We start from the raw sequence: 19,071 nt of genomic DNA, 5'->3' as shown, positions 1-19,071 counted from the left end.
GTGGTACCTCGCAAGACGAATGCCTCGTAAGACGAAAAACTCGCAAGACGAAAGAGTTTTTCGTTTTTTGAGTTGCTTCGCAAGACGGATTTCCCTACGGGCTTGCTTCGCAAGACGAAAACGTCTTGCAAGTTTGTTTCCTTTGTCTTGCAAGTTTGTTTCCTTTTTCTTGAAACCGTGCATTCAGGGGGTGCAGTTGCGACTTGACTTCGAGGAGCAACTCATAGCACGCAGTATGGTAGCCTTTTTTGAGGTTTTTGAAGACTTTGGTGATTTTTGAAGCTTTTCCAAAATCCGTGCTTCGCAAGACGAAAAAAATCGCAAGACGAAAAAAATCGCAGAACGAATTAATTTCGTCTTGCGAGGTACCACTGTATATTGTTTGAACTGGCAATATATAAAAATACAAGAAGTGTGCAAGGCAACTTCCAAGAGATTAAATCAATGCAAGAAAAATATGCAAAGCAATTAGGAACAACTGAAATCAGTGGAGCAGCATCTAGATTATAAGCAGCATTATGATATTCCATGAAGACCTTGAGCAGCAAAGCAACTTGTACCTAAGGTGTATTAAAAAAGTGGTTTCCAGGTAAACATGTTTGGGGAGGGTGTTCCAAAGTCAGGGCATGATGACAGAAAAGACTTTTCCCTGGTAGCCACCCAACCAACCTGGGATACCCAAAGTAAGGCCTCAGCTTAGTACCTTCGGCAGGCTTGTGTGACCTACATGTAATAAGCCTGACATAAGGTAATAATGTTTTCCCCTAATATTGTTTAGCTCATAGAACAAAGTCCTCTTGGCTTCTATATGCCAGACCCTCTACTGCAAAGTAAATGAACGTAGCACACAGGAGATGAAGTGCCTTTGGCAAGTGTTCAAGGGGGAGAGAAGGAGCAGCACTCAAGCAGCGATGTTTTGTGTGAGAAAAGGGATGTTACAAGAATGCTTTTATCTGCAAAATGTTGGAAAGCTATATATGCATGGGTGAAAACAGTGGACCCCACCAGTTGTGCAATCTGTGCACTGCACTCAAAGCAAGCAATTTGTCATCATGCTTTTTAAAAGGGGAAGGGGGGGTGAACAGAGCCATTTTAATTTGAAGGTCACAATTAATGTAAAGAATAAAATCTGTGCTCCGTTCATTTAAGTGGCTCTTCCTGGAATAGCCTAGCCTTATGGTGTGTTCTCATTTAGTGTACAGCGGTTATGACATGTGGCATCTCTCCAGTTATAAAATATCTACAGAGGAAGATAAATAAATAATTAGATCAGGAGTCGCAATCAGAAAAGCAGCAACTGAATTAGACTAATTGATTTTCAGATTGACGTGTTTCTAAAATGTGTACCAAGGAACAAGAATATATTTCTATATTTGAGTCTTAGAATAAAGATTTGCCATGTATATTGCTACCCTGTTCCATCTCACGCTGCTAAGATTGACAGGTGCCACAACAGCTTAATGGGTAAAATTAGAAGGGTATTTTGGAAGCTGCCACACCTTTCTGACCTAGAAGCCCTGCTCCCCAATTTCATATGTGCAAGAACTGCCGGTGGTTATGCAATGGTGCAGGAAAGCTACTTTGTGCATGCTCAGACTATTTCCTACCTACCTTGCATTTCAGAAAACCAATAGTGAATCCTTGGTACAAGAAATGTCTGTGAAGCTGAAGAATGGCAACTGCTGTGGGGAAGCATGGAACAGGACAGCTCTCACACAGAAGGTAACAGGGGAGGAAGGGGAGTGAGCCTGTGGAACAAGATTCCTCACTATAACCCAGCAGTGGTGATCTTCTAGTTGTTGCCACCATCTTGGACCATTGACCATGTTGGCTGGAGATGATGGGAGTTGGGGTTCAGTTCAAAAATATCTGGAGGGTTACAGGTTCTCCACTCCTGCTATACAGAGGGCCCTAACCATTTTGAGGCCTGTGGTCCCCTCTTTTCTTCCCAACGCTATACTGCATAGAACACCAATGTCTCACAACAAATGTAACCGAAGAACCTGAAGAAAGAGACAGTGCATGTGCTTTTCAAAACGAGGGGAAATTATTTTAAAGAAGAAAAGGCGTGTGTGGCAGCCCCCAGTATTTAAAGAGCCCCCACCCCTATTATATCATTAGAACCAGAACATAAACCTATGAAACTAGAAAAGAGCAAAAAATATCAATGTTTGGTCCTGATACTAGGTACTGCACCCTCACTGAAGGAGACTGTATGGATGATTCACTTAATGATTGTAGGATGACACGTGTACCTGAGCTTATGGCCTCAAATTCTCCTTATCTTATATGCTGCTTTATTACAAAAATGACGACTAGACTACTGATCATAAACTGAATAGTTAGTTGCCCAACCACCCCTCCAGAACCCACTGCTCTCAACTGATTCTCAACTGCCTCGTATTCAAACTCCTTTTCAAATCCTCATCCAATCATCACTCACAAGCAGAATTCCACAATCTCTCTTTCCCCCTCCCTCCCTCCTTAACCTTCCCATAATAATTCTGATACAATTACCTTAATACAGTGGTACCTCTGAATGCGAACAGGATCCGTTCCAGAGCCCCGTTCTCATCCTGAAGTGAACACAACCCGCGTCTGTGCGTGCACGGGTTGAGATTCACCACTTCTGCGCATGCGCATGACGTCATTTTGAGTGTCTCCACATGCGCAAGCGGCGAAACCCGGAAGTAACACATTCCATTACTTCCAGGATGCCGCGGAGCGCGACCTGAAAACGCTCACCCTGAAGCAACTTCAACCCGAGGTATGACTGTAACCCTATTACATTCAATATTTTATACATGCTGCTCCCTATAACCATACTCTTAGAAGCACTTGAGTTTCCCATTCTTGGCTCCTAGCAAATGGGGGTGAGCAAACTGCAGGTTCTCCATCCCTCTTCTAAAAACCAGAAGTCTTCGCCCAAATGAATCTTGGAATTGAAGTGTTAGGGGATCTGGGGATTGTAAGCCTGTGAGAGGGAAGCCACAATGGCACGAATCATTTTGGGGAAGTCATGTTTTGGAAGGGACCCTGAGGATCATCTAGTCCAACCCCCTGCAATGAAAGAATCTCAACTAGATGATTCATGGCCGACGGCCATCCAAGCGCTGCTCCAAAACCTCCAAGGAAGGAGAGTCACTGCTTCAGGCCCTAAGGGCTTGCTCCATCCTCCATGTGACAGCCCTTTAGGCTTTAGTTATTGAAAGGGCTGCATGGTGTGGATCTCACATCAGTCTTATGAGAGTGTCAGCAACACATTTCTCTCTCCCCTCTCTCCACACCATGCAGAATTGCAATGGTAACCAGAAGGCTGGGGTTTGGTGCCCAGCCAGGGCTGGCTGTGGGCAGGATCCTTGCATTGCCGGGAGTTTGATTAGATGACCCTTGGGATCCCTTCCATGGTATGATTATATCAAGCAGCTAAAGGAACAAAAAGATGCTTCTGAAATATTTGGGAATCATAGAAACCCTCTTCCCCACCAGTGGCTTCCAGCAAGAGCTTGCATCTTCCTTAGGAGATAGGCAGGCCAAAAAAGGGGGGAAAGGCTCAGAGTTCAGGTAGGTGGAAATGCCAATTGAGTGCCCTATACTGTAGGAATGCTTCCTTCCCGTGTCCCCACCCTCATGCGCCAGACTGGTGCTAGCATGGCTGAGAGCCAGCTGCTTGCTGCTTGCTGTTTTCTTTGCAAGGAGGGATCCTTTCCCCAGCATATACTTTGTTATGGCCCAATCCCTGGAGAGACGTGACAACCCTCAGGTACTGGGGCAGAGGGAAGGAAGGGGTCCTTGTGAAACACGTTTGGGGAGTCTGTGGCTTCCAGCAAGTGTTTTTCAGAAGCATTGCTCCCTCCAACAGGAGAGGCTGAGCATAGCCATCATGGCTAGTTGCCTTTGATAGGCCTCTCCTCCATACAATTGTTTCGCCCTCTTTGAAAGCCGCCCCATCCAAGATGGTCTTTTGGTGCATCTGATTCTCCTGTGCTTCCTTGCTCCTTCAAGGAGATGACTATTGTGAGATCCTTTGGCTAACATCTCTCTGGGCTGGAAAGGATTAAAGAATCAGAGGACTGGTGAGCTTTCCTTGAAGCACAACTGATCAAAGGCAGGCAAACCTGTCAGCATCTTGATAAAGATGCTCAAATGACAAATTGTGCTATCATACCCTGCAAGCCTCAGAAAAAGCTCCCAAGCTGATGGAGAAGAGAGCAGTTAAGTGGTCAGTGGGGCTCCAGGTTGTTGTTTCTGGATCCCACCACAGCCCTTCCAAGTTGCCAAAGAAATCAATGTCACAACAGTTTTTTCCTTGCACCTTCCAAGATAACAATGCCCACTCACACTAGAAAGAGCTCATAACCCACCGACAGCATACGATTCAATATGGCTAACTTAACCCGACAACCCCCCTCACCCACGAACAAACAAATCCCACTGCAGCCAGCCAAAGACAATCAACCACACCCTAGGCCACCCCAACCTCTCTCACCACCAAGAAAGCATAACAAGCGAATAGAAAGAGAACTTCCCCAAGTGACTCTGACAGAAACCCCCCAAGCATACACTAAATAAAAGAACTTAAGCTTTGCCACCCCAGGCCTTCTCTCCTGTCCTACCCCCACCCCCACGGACACACATGGTATGTCTAAAAGCTGTCATGGACACGGGTTCCCGGTTCCAGTCTGCCCGATGGCGGAGGAGAGAGGCACAGACAGAGAAAAAGGGAATGGAAGGGGTTAAAGCATTCCCTGGAAACCTCCTGGGGTACAGCAGCTGAATAGGCTGACCCCCCTTCCTGTCCAGTTCAACACAGGGGCAGACAGAACCCTCCCAGATCACCATGGGAAGCAGAGGTTCTCCTAATAATTGGGTTTTAATTGGCATTAAGTGAAGGCGCACTGCTTGTCACTGGAGTAGATGTGAAGACTAAAACTCTGGACTGTCCAGATGCATGGAACTGAGGTTTGAATTTGGGAGAAGGTTTTATTCTGTGTTGGAGGTGGGTGTAGGAGAGGGAAGCCTTCTGCTATTTTTTTACGTAAGTTCCTACTTTTATGATTTGGCAACCCTCTCCAAACACAAATTTAAATATATACAAGTGAAAATGGTTTGACGTACTGTGTAACTTAGAGATTTAAAAGAAGATTTAAAGCAGTGTGTGGTTTGAAGGATGTGAAACGGGGAGCCTTGTTTTGATGGATGTTGCTGGGAAACTTGAGCTTAACCCACCTCCCAAAAAAGTAAGAGATCATGGAGGGTGGCTTGGTTGAATCTTAAAGAGAAGGTAAATTGTGGGTGAAGAGAAATACCCCTCCCTCCCCCCTCCCTTTCCAGGTAGAGGAAAAAGGTGAATTTCTGGAAATTGTTGATTCAGCTGACCAGCAGAAAAGAGAGGATTGCTGTTTATCTGGAATTGCCTGGGTATTATGGGATGGAGCTGAGCCCAGGAAGGAGGAGTTAGCCTTGGGATTACAGCTCCACCCTGACCCTGGCCTACAACCCATCCAGAACAGTGAGAGAAGAAGGCAGCCGGGGGTGGGGGGCACAGGCATACAAGGCCAATTAGATAAACAACTAGATTTATTAGACGGGACACAAACAGACAGAAAAGAAAAAGAGTTATTGCTCCTCAGTTGAAGTTTTATGTAAGGTTAAATAATAACACGAATAGAAATCATTAAGAGTGCAGCTGTTAGATTAAGTGATTCTTTTGTAAAACAGAATGTAACTAGAAGTAAATAAGAATATGAAATGCAGTAATATTAGAACATAATGGATGCATCAAGAACAGCATATGGGAAACTGCTTAAACAAAATTGATTTGGAATTAATTGGTATTTTTATAATTGGGTCAAAATTGGAAAATCAATAAAAATAATAGGTAAAAAATTAAAATAAAAGCTGTCATGGACACAAACACCTAATGATCTCCTTGACCCCTGATGCTTGACCCTCTAGGCTTATTAAACTTGCCAAGGGGTGTGGTCCAGGGTTTGGTCAAAGCATCACTGTGTTTCAAGTTGTTGTCAGCGGCTCTTGGCTGATTGCCCAGGAAAGCAGAGAGACAGAGAAAACACAGGCTTTTTAGTCCTTTTTACTATTATTCCAGATGCCCAAGGCAAGGCAATCAAGCACCTTTCAGTATCTCCCCCCCCCCCCGAACTTCCCTCTTCATCAGTTTCCTCCCCTCTCCTACGGTTGCTGTTAAGGGCCACCTGCCTTCAAGCCCTCTGCTCTGCTATTCTCAGTAAACTCCTGGTTTGGAGGGAGGGAACGGGTTCTGGGAGTCTCTCCAGTGACAGCGTGTCAGTCAGCTGCTGCTCGGGCTCTGCCTGCTCAATGCTACCTGGATCCTCATCTCCCATTATTTCCCAACTTATTCCCTCTTGTTCTTCCTCTAGGGCAGGCATCCCCAACCTGTGGCCCTCCAGGTGTTTCGGCCTACAACTCCCATGATCCCTAGCTAACAGGACCAGTGGTCAGGGATGATGGGAATTGTAGTCCAGAACATCTGGAGGGCTGAAGGTTGGGGATGCCTTCTCTAGGGTGTGCCCTGTGTCGAGCCAGTCCTGTTGATCTATACTATCTGCCCCTTCCTCCTCTCTGGAAGGCTCCAGGGGAGGTGGTCTCTACCACTCCTCTTCATCTGCCCAGTCTCTGACACTGCGGGAGGGAGTGGTCCGAGTTGTCGTGAAAGAAGTGGTGATCCAACCATTCCTGGAAAAGCCCAGCCTGGACCCACTGGTTTATGACAACTGCCACTTGGTTGAAAATACCCTCCTTTTAGGGAAGTTGACCAAGAGGGTTGTGGCAGAACAATTTGAAGGACTCATGGATGACACAGATTATCTTGACCCATTTCAATCTGGGTTCAGGCCTGATTATGGGACTAAATTGGCCTTGGCATCCTCACTCCAATTAATGAGGGGTGCAATTGGGAGGTTTTCCTTTGAGAGCCCTACTGAAATGAACAGGAGCCATGAAAGAGCGCAAACATATTTCAGATCATAGTTCTGCATTAAAATGTATGACACTGGAATCCAAAAAATATCTGTCTTCAGTGGTTATTTCTACCAAGATTTTGTTTTTGTAATTGTACACACACAACTGGTTGTCAATGGGTTTCTTTTCACTATTAATATGCATTGCAAAGCATGTTGCTACAGCTTTTCTGAAATTCAAGGATACAGGATGCTTTCATGAATATTTATGGTCACACTTCTGCTTCCTATGGTATAATTTAAGAGCCCCAGTAATGATTCAGTCTAAGAATTTCATGAAGAAAGCTGCTTCCCTTCCCATAGAGATTGAATTAATTGTATTCCCTGTGGTCACCAGAGTTTTAAGCCTCAGCTTCTGGCTTTTCTTGGCAACATCACATACACAAAATGAGAAAGGCCAGCTGAAATTTCCAACATGGCAATATGCTTTCTTTGTGGTGTAAATGGGCATTGTTGTCTTGGAAGATGTTTAGTAGGGCCAATTCTGGGGTGATGTCTATTACTTGCTTAGTTATTTTACATATTTCTTGTATGGCTGTTGTCCAGAATAGTTGAATTTTGGGACACATAAACTGAAACTGACACGGGGACAAACAGAAGACGACGCCTTCACCCCGGTATGGCTCCCCTTTATCACATACACAGCCCAACAGGACAATGACAATAATCCACCAACAGCATACAAATCAATATGGCTAACCTGATCCAAAACACCCACCCACCTCACTCACACACGAAAACAAAGATCACCACAGCCAATCACAAGCAAACAATCACACCCTAAGCCAACCCCAACCTCTCTCACCACCAAAGGAACACAAGTGAACAACACAAGCAACGCTGACACCAAACTCTACATACATTAAACATAATAGAAACACCGCCACCCGACCCCACCCCACCCCCATCCATCCTCCCTCTCCCCACCCCCCCTTTATTTTTTCTTTCTGTTTTCTTCTCCCCCTAATGCCTCAACAAATGAAACGAATTTGTAAAAGCGTTACATGGAAGAAGAAGAAGAAAAAAAAAATACGAGGCACTACACTTCTGTAAAACAAGAAAATCCTTAATAAAAAATATTTTTTTAAAAAATGGCAATATGCTATTAGCCCCTGTTTGCCTAGAAGGGCCATGCCTTTAACCCCACCTCATGGTTTTATGGATCCTTCCGGCTTCCCACTTGTACAGAGCAAAAATCTATAGCAGGGAGCCTCCTGCAGGCTCTCTGTGTGATTTTGACTTAGCATAAATCTGCTGCATGTTTGCTAAGGAGCACAAGAGTAACCCCAACTGACAAAGTGCCATGACCCCACAGAGCATCAAAGTACAGAACAAGTTACGCAGCTGTACAAAGAATAGGTAAGCGATACATATTTATTAATTAATGCATCCGCTGAAACTAAAACAAAGGCATTGTAAAAGCATTGTGTGCCAGGAGCTAAATCCTGGAAGCATAAATCTGTGCATCCTAGGGTACAATAATCTTGTAGAAACTTAAATGTCCTGTTCAACTGCAGCAGCAAAGCACAGGCAAAATCCTTGATTAAATCCATTTTTTAAGAAGAGGTAAAAACTTATGTATATTTCCACAGTATAGACCTAGTTGGTAAAAATAAGATCAGCCAATGAAAAGTTATAGACTTGGGACTCATCCACACTTCCTTTTGTGCCACACTCTAGGCAAAGGTCCTGGTTGCCATTGGCTCCGATTCAGTGGTAAAATGTAGGTTTTCCTGGGGAAAGTGGAAGGAAAAAAACACTTGGACACAGACCTCTGCCTAGAAACACATACCCTCCAAGTGTCCCAATTTTCCAGGGACAGTCCCGGAATTCTGATTTGATCCCAGAATGTCCCTATTTCCTCTGCCAGTGCTGCTGCCACTGAGCTCAGGAAGGATGATGAGCCAGGGCTTGTCCAGAGTGGCGCCAGCAAAGGAGCAACCTCTACATGGCCGCTGCTGCCAGCCTCCTTCCTTGCGCAACTGGTAGGGGCTGCTGGAGAGTAGGTGAGGAAGAGAGGCTGCAGCCGCTGGCTCTGAGGGGCTGGCAAAGGGCAGGGCTCTGTATCAGCTGAGCAATACCAGTAAGCGGTGTCTCCTGATCTTGAAGTAATTGTGGCTTTAAATCCTTGTATATCTAACTGTATAATGAGAACGTGGCACCAGCTTTGGCACCAGCCAGAGGTCTAGCCAGCTGGCCTGATAAGAAAGGAAGTCAACTGGAAAAGAACAGGGTGGCCAGCAAGGGAACTGTACTTGGCTCAGCCTGAAGGACAGATGACATCACGAACTCTCTCTCAACCTTCCTCTGTGCCAACCACAGAGAAAAAGCCCACACCTGCACCCACCCCCAGACCATATCAAAGGATGGAATGGAATTCTATCATGAGAACACCTGCTGATCTAGGCATTGGCTACAGCCTTGGTGTAGATCCCAATGGTGCGGACCATTGGGATCTCATATTGGAACCATAACAAAGAAGGTGCCAATACTCTGGACCTGAATAGGAAACCATCTTGTAGGATTGCTGGCTTGCCGCTTCAGAGATCCCCAGCAGCAGTGGGATGGGCCTTATCAGAGAGCTGAGTCAGCCAGCTGTTCATTAGAAGCCGAAGGGGCAAACTATTGAGTTTCGTTCCGCAAATTCTAACTACTTTGCTTATCTTAACAGTTATTCTGCTGATTACATGTTACTTAGTGTTACGTCTTCACTTATTGTAGGTTTTTGCTTATTGTAGAGCTTTATATTTCATACTAGTGATTAGATCCTATTTTGTAGTATTATTCTGCCTTATTGCTAACATTTGTCCATCGATAAACTACTTTCTTCTCCACCTAACAGTCTGCTAAGTCCCCCATCCACTGGGATCCAAAAGAGCCTCTTGCCTGCTCCGTGCTCTAACCATTAGACAGGATATCATTGCAGCAGAGCCGCCCTGGGCAGGAAGGAAGGGGGATCAGGGCAGAGTGGAGTGCAAGGAATATTGACTTTAAAAAAAATGCTTTGTGCGTTCATGTCTAAACTAGCTCCTTTCTAAAATTTACTTACTGCTTTGTGATTTTATATCTGTAAATGTACCAAAGGGAGAAAAAAAACGTGATTAAAGGGTTTTTTCAGGAGTGTGGAGGATGTGTGTGTTTGCTGTGTCCCATTGGTGAAGTGGTGATGGCATTCACCCTTCTACTGATAGGAAATACTTGGGGGGTGTCAAAAATGGGGGCGGTCAAGGAGGGTCAGTTGGGGAGAGTGAGAAATGTCTCTATTTTCCCCTGAGGAATGTTGGAGGGTATGGAAACGCGGCACAAAAGGAAGTGTGGGTGAGCCCTTGCTTTTCACTAAGTGCACCATTTAAAGAAAAGTGCAAGTGTAGGCCTTATTCCTAGTTGAAAATTCACTGTTTAGTTCAATTTAAAACTAGTTAAAAGCTACCACAAATTTCAAAACTAGAGTGCACATTCAGGCAGATATTATAGGGAACCAGACCCTTGCTTTCCCAGAGGGGCTGCCCACATCCGTACCTTAACCCTTAATCCCACTCTCCTCTCTGACAAAATTTACCATTCCCAGGGGACTCAATTTACCTAAATTGCCCTGTAAAATTTCTACTGACTGGAATCTGGTAGATCCCAGCAAGCTGGGTCATACTGAAGCAGGACAAATCTGCTATTCTCACTTGTACCATTAACTACTCGTGAGTAAGGTTGAAGAAAGGGTACAAAAGTTTATTTACTGCAATAAAGTGTTTCAGCAGAATCACTCCACAAAGGCTGAGCCCCTTCCAAACATGTTCTTTATAGGTTTCTCACACAAAGCATTACAATTTCCTCCAATCACATTCACAGAAACCCTTCCAATACCTCATTCAAAGAAGCAAAACAAGCTGTTGCTGGCTGGAGTTCGCTTAGATACATTTCATTTTAGTGTGCCTGTGCTTCTAGCATAAGCAAACTTGCATACAGATCGGTTGTATTGCTGACATAGCTTTAACTCTGATACAGCCAACATCCACTGTCCCTGCACGGCCTTCGCATAGATACATTTTGTTGCAAGAGCTATTGAGCTTTGTACTGAGTGCTGTGAACCTGAGTGTATAGCTGCTTGTGTTCTTGCAATAAGAGTTTTAGCTTCTCTCTGCCCCATGAGGGGGGGCTGCTTACAAAGGAAAAGGCACTCTCAGCAGTTTCTTAAAGTGATAGGCTACTATAAGTTCCTTTTTAACAGTCACGCTCAGGACCACATTATCACATTTTGGGGGCCCTTGGGATCCCCCCACAATATACCATTGAGGGTTTTTAAATGAGGCCCCTCCCCCAACTGGTAGCAGCTGGGGGAAGCTAGACAAGGAAAATTGAACCAATTTGAAAGAGAAACCACAATGCTATCAAATTCAGCATCTGAACCAAGGAAGTTCAACACATTGAACTACAAAAGATAAAGCATCTCCAAAATGTTGAGATTAGTAAAAAGGAAGCTGAAATTTAAAGTAATGAGGGTCAGATTTCTCCAAAGATACAAATAATAAGAAGCTCATTAGATCAGGAACAGGATCACAAAGTCCAAGAGGAGTCCAGTGTGGTTTAACACGCAGAATTGAGATAGCTCTTAAAGGCAAGGAGACTTCCATTTTCTAATGGAAAATGTCCAAATAAAGAGAATGAAAACAAACACAAACTGTGGCAAAAAAGAAAAGAAAAAAAGGAAGCAGACAATAAAGGATGCAAAAAAAAGCCCCTCAACTTTGAGGAGCATGTGTACTAAAACTTTTATGTGCAACAATAAAAAATAATTTAAAGACATTAGTAGCAGCAGGAGACAATCTAGGGAAGCAGTTGAACCTTCGTATGACAAAACGGTCAAGGGTGTTATGAAGGGTGGAAAAGGGGACTGCAGAGATGCTGTAGGAATTCTTAGCCTCTGACTCTGTGCCTGAACTTATTTTCTCAGGAAGAGAAAATTTTCCTGGGACAATCCTGGTTTTACAGAAGCCATCCTGGTTGGATTTGATTCCAGAATGTCCTGAGAAATGTTGGAGGGTCTAGAGCTATTTGACCCCCGAGCCAAGGAGAGAAGTGGAGACCTCTCCCCCCTTCCGAGTTTCTTTTTTCTTTTTTCTGTCTGTTGTTGTGGCTGGTTGGGAGTGCTATGTAGTTCTCTTTGCCAAGATTTCTAGAGGGTAGGACATGGGTTAGAACTGTTTTTGAAAGTTGGAATCACTTTGTGGTAGACTACTCAATATAATCAGAATATCCCTGTCAAAATACTGGCTTTTTGACCAAAGGTATGGGATTTATATGGCCAGCAATTAATGGGCAATTGGTGCTGTTCTAATATCATACTACAGTAATGCTAGCTAATGATAATTTGAAATGTAGTAAAGCAATGCATTATGATAGGGATTCAAAAATAAAATGGAAAATATTTTGGGGGGTCTTCAAAAGCCAGATGAATGTGTTTCCTAGGTCAAATTCAGTTGCCAAGGGGCCATTGCAGATTTAGATTCATTGTCTGCAGGATTCAGGGTTGCCTACTGACAAGTCATTGCTATTTGTAAAGTCTGAGTAAAAGCCACTACCAGCAGTTGTGTTTCGCGCACAGTACACTGCAGAGCCTGCGTAAGCATTCGCTGTGACCTCAGCTCTCCATTTCACATCTTGCTGTAGTTCAGACCACATAAGGTCTTCACGCCAATCAAGCCACAGAAGATGCAGAATTGGCATTTATTCCTTTCTCAACTTTCTCTCTCCTAACATGCCCTTCTGGCTCACACTCTTCCTAAAGACTTGAGGAATGAGGTTACCACCCCTCTTTTATTGTCCATTCTGGGTTGCCCAGCCACTGCCACTCCCCTTTCTCTTGGCAGATCAAGATGAGCAGGAGACAGCAAAGGTTGCAATTTTTTTAGCTGGGGCAATTAGAATAAGATCCACTATTTGACTATTGATTCAAAACCCTAAAATGTATTTTATATAATTGACTTTTTATTTCTATTCTTTGCATATTGTATTGTTGTTTTATTGCTATGGCTGATGACTGACGCAAATAAAGATTCATTCTCTCCTAACGGGAAGCTGCCTTGTACAGAGGGACTCCATTGGTCCTTCTAGCTCCGTACTGCCTACTCAGACTGGTAGTGGCTCTCTAGAGTTTCAGACAGGGGCATAGCTGTCAATGTTTCCCCCTTTTTAAGGGAAATTCCCTTATTCCGAATAGGATTCCTCTCAAGAAAAAGAAAAGGTTGACAGCTATGGACAGGGGTCTTCCCAGTCCTGTAAAAACAGGCGGCACAGCTCTGTGTGTAGACTCTGCACCAGGCAGCAAGGCAGTTGAAGACAAACAGTCACTGCAGAAGTTCAAGCAAGTTATATGCTGCAGCTGCCCCTATTTCCTGGTACCTATCTCTAGTAAATAACTGTCCTTCTTTTTACCTTTGGGTGTGCCTTATTAAAATTTAGCTAACAAAGCTTGCAAGAGTTATCTTCAGCGTTCAGTTTCCTGCCTGGGTTCTCTAAAAGATGATTGTGCAAGCATATACATGTCTACTCAGAGCAGAGGTAAGTCCCATTAAGTTCTGTAGATTTCCTCCCATTTAAGTGTGTACGTATAGTGTTGTGGTCGCAGTCTGAATGGCAGCTGAGTGTGTTGTGGCATATAAATGCATGTGTGTGGACTCTTGAAGCAGCATGGCACAGCCTGCCATTTCACACGTTGTGGCTGGTGAAGTATTTGCATACTGTCTATTGTTTACTGCATACTGCATACCTATTGTGTTTTTCTACTATATCTTCAGCAACAGTTGCCATTGTATTTTGCTTTTAAAACAGTAAATAACAGGCTATTGCAGTATAAATAAATTAAGCATGCAATAGGCAAAGTAGAGCCTTCTGCAACATGTCATTGTGGGAAGAGGGTAGCAATCCTGCGTATAAGTTTGCCCCTATTTTCATGGGTCAGATGTGGAGAGTCCTTTTTGCTGCTTTATTTCCCCTGTAGTCTAGGGCTCAGTCTGTGATAGCAAATGATAACCATGCTCGCCTTCCTGCTTGCCTTCTCTAACTAGGAAATTGCCCAAAGTCAATTCTGTAGTTAACAATTTGCCAAAATGCCACACCCCCTATCCTGCAAACACAGGTTTCATTTTCTGCTGGACTCTTTACCAAAGATTTACTTCCTTGCAAACACAGGGCTCTGTAGCTCAGCATGGAAATTGATAACACCACTCACCAAGCGCCTGACTCACCAGAGGTGGTATTAGCTGAAAATGCCTCCATTTAAAAGGAAAACACTGCCAACTCCAGTAATCTGTCAAGTCAGCAATTTCACAGCTTCAGAAGAGAGGCCTAAATCATCTTAATTGCAGCCATGGCCCATGTATAGATCCAGCATTAACTACCCTCTGCATCCAATAATCAAGTGTGCCATTTCAGAACTGAGTGTGCATAAAATTTAGCAAGGTGCACTGGTTCACTCTTACAATTCATTCTGTTTAAATTGCAAGAATGTGGTGTATTTGAAGAGCATTTGTTGGGATTCTTTAATACCAAAATGGCTATAGCAAGCAGGCACCACCCGGATGCCCCGTGCTCTGCCCCCTAAACTAGGGTTCTCACAGTACTCCTGCCAAGGTATCGCCTTCAGCCACACCACCCTGAATGCACCCGATCCCGTCCGATCTCGGAAGTACTCCTGCCAAGGTATCAGAATTCTTTATTAAAATAAATAGAAATCTTCCAAGTAGCGTACTTGGATAGTCAATGAGTTTCAGGTTCCAGCCCCCAAGTCCCTTTAAGGAGTGGAGAAACGTCATTCATGCGATGCCAGCATGAGAAACTCTTTCCCACTTAATTTCCTTAAGAGCTTCCTGTATTTCCCCTTTAAGATGGGCTGGGCCTGCAAAGAACAAGGCTGCTGGGTCCACTTGAGATACATTGCATCATCAGCATTTCATCATTTCCAGTAAGGGTAAAGAGTCTGAAAACATAGCTAGCCAATTTAAGTGCTACCATCAACCATCATATGTTATGTGCAGAGAAATATTTTCTATTCAACCAGCACTTGATGTCCAGCATCTAGCTGATTCATTTCTAATAGCAAAGTGGCCACATCTACCACGGCTACAAACAGCAAGGAGTGAATCCATTTCTGCCTGCACTGATTTACAAGCCTGACTGAAGCAAGAAAGAGGCATTTCCTTCCCATCAAGTGCCTCTGGGACTCTGGCGATTTGCAACAGACAGTTTTAGGCAGTCGCCTGAGTTCTACAATCCATAGTCTACATACTAAATGGATTTTATATGCCTGTCTAAAGATCAGCAGTGTTCATACTCCCCACCCTGCAGACTGGTTAGACTGGAGCAAAAACATATGTTTCAGTCTAGGTATACAAGTGTGTCAAAAGGAATAGCCACACCATCAGCTTTTCAAGGAATATGTACCCTAACAAATGACAAATGCAGAGGCAGTAATGCTTCTGAGTATCAGTTGCTGGAAACCACAGAAAAGAGACTGCTCTTGTGCTCAGGTCCTGCTTTCAGGCTTCCCTTAGAAATCTGGTTGGCTACTGACCCCGAAGGACCAGACAAAACTATTTATGTATGTGACCACAGCTGTGCTTAGCCCAGGAATGGAAAGATGGTACAACTCCGACCAAAGAAGAGTGGCAGACAAAACTGATGAACTATGACAAAATGACAAAACTTACAGGAAGAATTACAAACCAGGAAGAGGAGGTCTTTAATAAAGAATGGGGAAAGTTTATAATTTATTTGAAAAGCTATTGTAAACAACTACATACATTGGTAGGATTGACAGAAAATTTGTAGTAAAAATTTGAACTATGGATTGACAAAGGATTTATAAAAATAGAGTTATGATAGAGAGGCAGAGGGGGAAATCATTACATTGAGATCTACGGTGGTGGGGAGGGAAGTCAGAAGGAATTATACGTTTATGTATTTAATTCATTTGTTTATGTAAAATAGAAAATGCAAAAATATATATTTATTTTTAAAAGAAATTGGTTGGCTACTGTGAGAATAGGATGCTGGCCTAGATAGCTGGTGTGAAGCTGCTAATGTTTAAATCAACTGCAGACTCAGAAATTACACATAGATTGGTTGGTTGGCATCCGCCTGTCTCGGGAGACAATGGAGGAGTGTGCCTTTGTGGGTGAAGTTCAACTGTTGGAAGATTGCCTGCTGTGGAGATCTTTGGAGATCTCTCCAAAGTGGCCCATTTCACTTTGAGTAAACACCAGTCCGTCTCCAGTCTAATCAAACCCCACTGCACTTCTATTTATGGGCTTTGGAGAAACCCCCAGAGAAGTAAAGAGCGCTGCACAAGAAAGCAGAGTAAAACCCACTGTTAGAACAACACCACAAATGAATCAGCATCCATTCAGATTAGGAAATCACACCCTAAAGGTACACATGGATCCCTTTTGCAACCTTCCACACCCTTTTATAACCACCACCACTCATGTCAGGATATGAAAAATCCTACTGGAACTGCAGATGCCCTTCCCTTCCTTTGTTAGTGAAGCCGTTCCTTGAAAGACCAAGCCTTTAAGGATAATCCCAACTAGATTTGGTTAGGAAGAATCAAAGAGGTTAACTGTGCCTGCATTTCTCCACCACTGCCTTTCTCCTGGATGTTCCTAGCTAATAAACCGCTATGGCTATGATGTCCTGGCCACTCTAATTCTCCAAGACTTTTGATGTGTTGCCTACAAACAAGGTGCTATTTATATTTTCTCACCTTTTCACTAATCTTATATGTCTTCCTATCTTCTAATATGCTCCTATCTCTTTATTCGAGTCATTAGTCACCCCCTCACTTCTGCCTTCTCATATCACACCTATGCTGCTCCATCTTGCTTGCTCTTCCCCATCTCTCTCCCCTCTAAAGATATAACCGAATAATAGTTAATACAATCTGAGTGCTGCGCGCTCTGTTTTTGTTTTTTAAAAACACAAAACCCTGCATATACAAGTGCATTGAACTCTGTCTTGTCTTGTTGCTCATTCCCTTTTCTGGAAATACCAGTTTTGTGCATGCTGACTCTAGGTTAAAAATCCCCTCATGCGTTCCATCAGTGTATGCATGTAATTTTATACACACACACACACACACACACACACACACACACACACACACAAAAGGCTATATGGTAACAGATGTAAGCAGTAAATAGTAGCCACCAGCCAACATGGCTGTAGTTTAGTCTGTGAAAGTAAACAAAAAGCTATGGTTCAGTTAAAGGCGAAAGATTTATATGATCTGAAGAGAAACCAGAGTTAGATCAAAAAGTAACTGATTGGTTACAGTATCATCAACTTAACAAAACTTTAAAAATGGATAAAAGGAATGATTTCTCACATCAAATCTTGCAGTTTGAAAGAGACGTGCTAGAAAATACCGTTAAAGTATTTCCCCACATGTACAAATTGTTATAAGAATGGGAGAAAGAAGAAGAACAGGTAAAATCTGTGATGATACACTGGGCAAGAGATTTAGGATATAACTTATTATGCAAAGAACTGTGAGAATGCAAAAAAATGTAAATTATTTACTTGCTGCCTCCTCCCAAATGCGGGTGTGGACCCTATGGGCCTAATTTGGCCCAAACCACACACCTGCTTCAATCTGATATCATATGTGTGAGCTCCCAACTGCTCCCTTGCAAGCGGGACTCACTTATGCCATCTGCAGAGGGGAAATGTACATTTGCAGGTGTGGTTTGAATCTAAACAGGACTTTATAGCACAACCAAGATGAAAGAAAATGCTTTTAAATAGTTACTATCTCAAGCAAAACACACAGTGGTACCTCGAGTTAAGAACTTAATTCATTCTTAACCTGAAACTATTCTTAACCTGAAGCACCACTTTAGCTAATGGGGCCTCCCGCTGCTGCCGCACCACCGGAGCACAATTTCTGTTCTCATCCTGAAGCAAAGTTCTTAACCCGAGGTACTAGTTCTGGGTTAGCGGAGTCTGTAACCTGAAGGGTCTGTAACCCGAGGTACCACTGTAGTAGAAAATGATTATTTTAACACAGGCTTTTAAACCCATTTGAACCATTTTGGATTCATAGAATCATAGAACTGTAGAGTTGGAAGGGACCCCGAGGGTCATCCAGTCCAACCCCTGCAATGCAGGAACCTCAACTAAAGTATCCATGATAGATGGCCATCCAACCTCCAAGGAAGGAGAGTCCGCAACCTCTCAAGGGAGTCTGTTCCATTGTCAAAGGGCTCTTACTCACAGTCCAAAAGTTCTTCCTGATGTTTAGTCAGAATCTCCTTTCTTGTAACTTGAAGCCATGGGTTCCGGTTCTGCCCTCTGGAGCAGGAGAAAACAAGGTTGCTCTGTCTTCCGTGTGACAGCCCTTGAGATATTTGAATTTGAATTCATCAGCTCAGTCATATTTGTCAACAAGAGCTTTTTCCCATTCAGAGACCAAAATGTCATACTTCAAGATATGCATGTGCATTTCATCAAAGTGATATGAATAAATATGAATAAAATGTGTTGCTAATAAAAAGAAGCAATAAAATTATTAGTCTGAAAGAGCCATTTGACTATCTTTGACTGTAATACAGCACATTGATTTCAAGAATATTTCTCTATAGCAAAAAGATTCTACAGTAAAATATGTAGAAAATGTTGCTATCACAACGAGGCTTATGCCCAGTGTTTCTAAATCCTGTCCAGACCCTACAGTATTGAAGGAACAAACCTATGTGTGCCTTGGCTTAATGTTAATTGCAAATGCATTTAACAGATCGGCAGCCAGAACAGCCCATTGGAGGACTCAACTGGTGGCCTGGCTGAAATTCCAGTTTGCTCTTGGGATGGGCTGGGAGGTTAAAATAATAGCAGGATCCTAACAATGTGTACTCAGACGGAAGTCCTATTGAATTCAATGGGGCTTACTTCAAGGTAAGTGTGGATTGGATTACAGCCTAAATCATTCTCTGATAGATTGTAGATGGTTGTAGAATTATATCTGATTGCAGGAAGTCTGGGGTCAGATCAAATGAGGGTTAAGGGACCTTCTTAAAAGTCAGGC

The 19,071-nt window shown here is 43.4% G+C and overlaps 1 protein-coding gene and 1 long non-coding RNA gene across 5 annotated transcripts in view; one reads left to right on the top strand and one right to left on the bottom strand.

Annotated features, from left to right (window-relative positions):
- Positions 1–16,642, top strand: part of LOC309326427 — a 36,509-nt gene extending 19,867 nt beyond the window's left edge. For both annotated transcript variants that reach the window (XR_014150296.1, XR_014150297.1), the window contains exons 4-6: positions 1,624–1,722; positions 13,455–14,624; positions 14,694–16,642. This is a non-coding gene — a long non-coding RNA (uncharacterized lncRNA). The remainder of the gene's footprint in view (positions 1–1,623; positions 1,723–13,454; positions 14,625–14,693) is intronic.
- PTPN3 (protein tyrosine phosphatase non-receptor type 3) overlaps positions 1–19,071 on the bottom strand; it is a 92,398-nt gene that overhangs the window by 66,732 nt on the left and 6,595 nt on the right. Inside the window, exon 1 of one of the 3 annotated variants that reach the window (XM_081835063.1) lies at positions 2,256–2,353. The exons of the other annotated variants lie outside the window; for them this stretch is intronic. The gene's annotated coding sequence lies outside the window, so the exon portion shown is untranslated. Of the gene's footprint in view, positions 1–2,255; positions 2,354–19,071 lie in introns of those variants that run through there. 3 annotated transcript variants of the gene reach the window in all.

The sequence above is a fragment of the Podarcis erhardii genome (assembly GCF_964252035.2).
Source record: "Podarcis erhardii genome assembly, chromosome: 13".
In the NCBI taxonomy this organism is placed as follows: Eukaryota; Metazoa; Chordata; class Lepidosauria; order Squamata; family Lacertidae; genus Podarcis; species Podarcis erhardii.
Note: the sequence above shows the minus strand (reverse complement) of the source record. Positions and strands in the feature narration are given on the sequence as shown.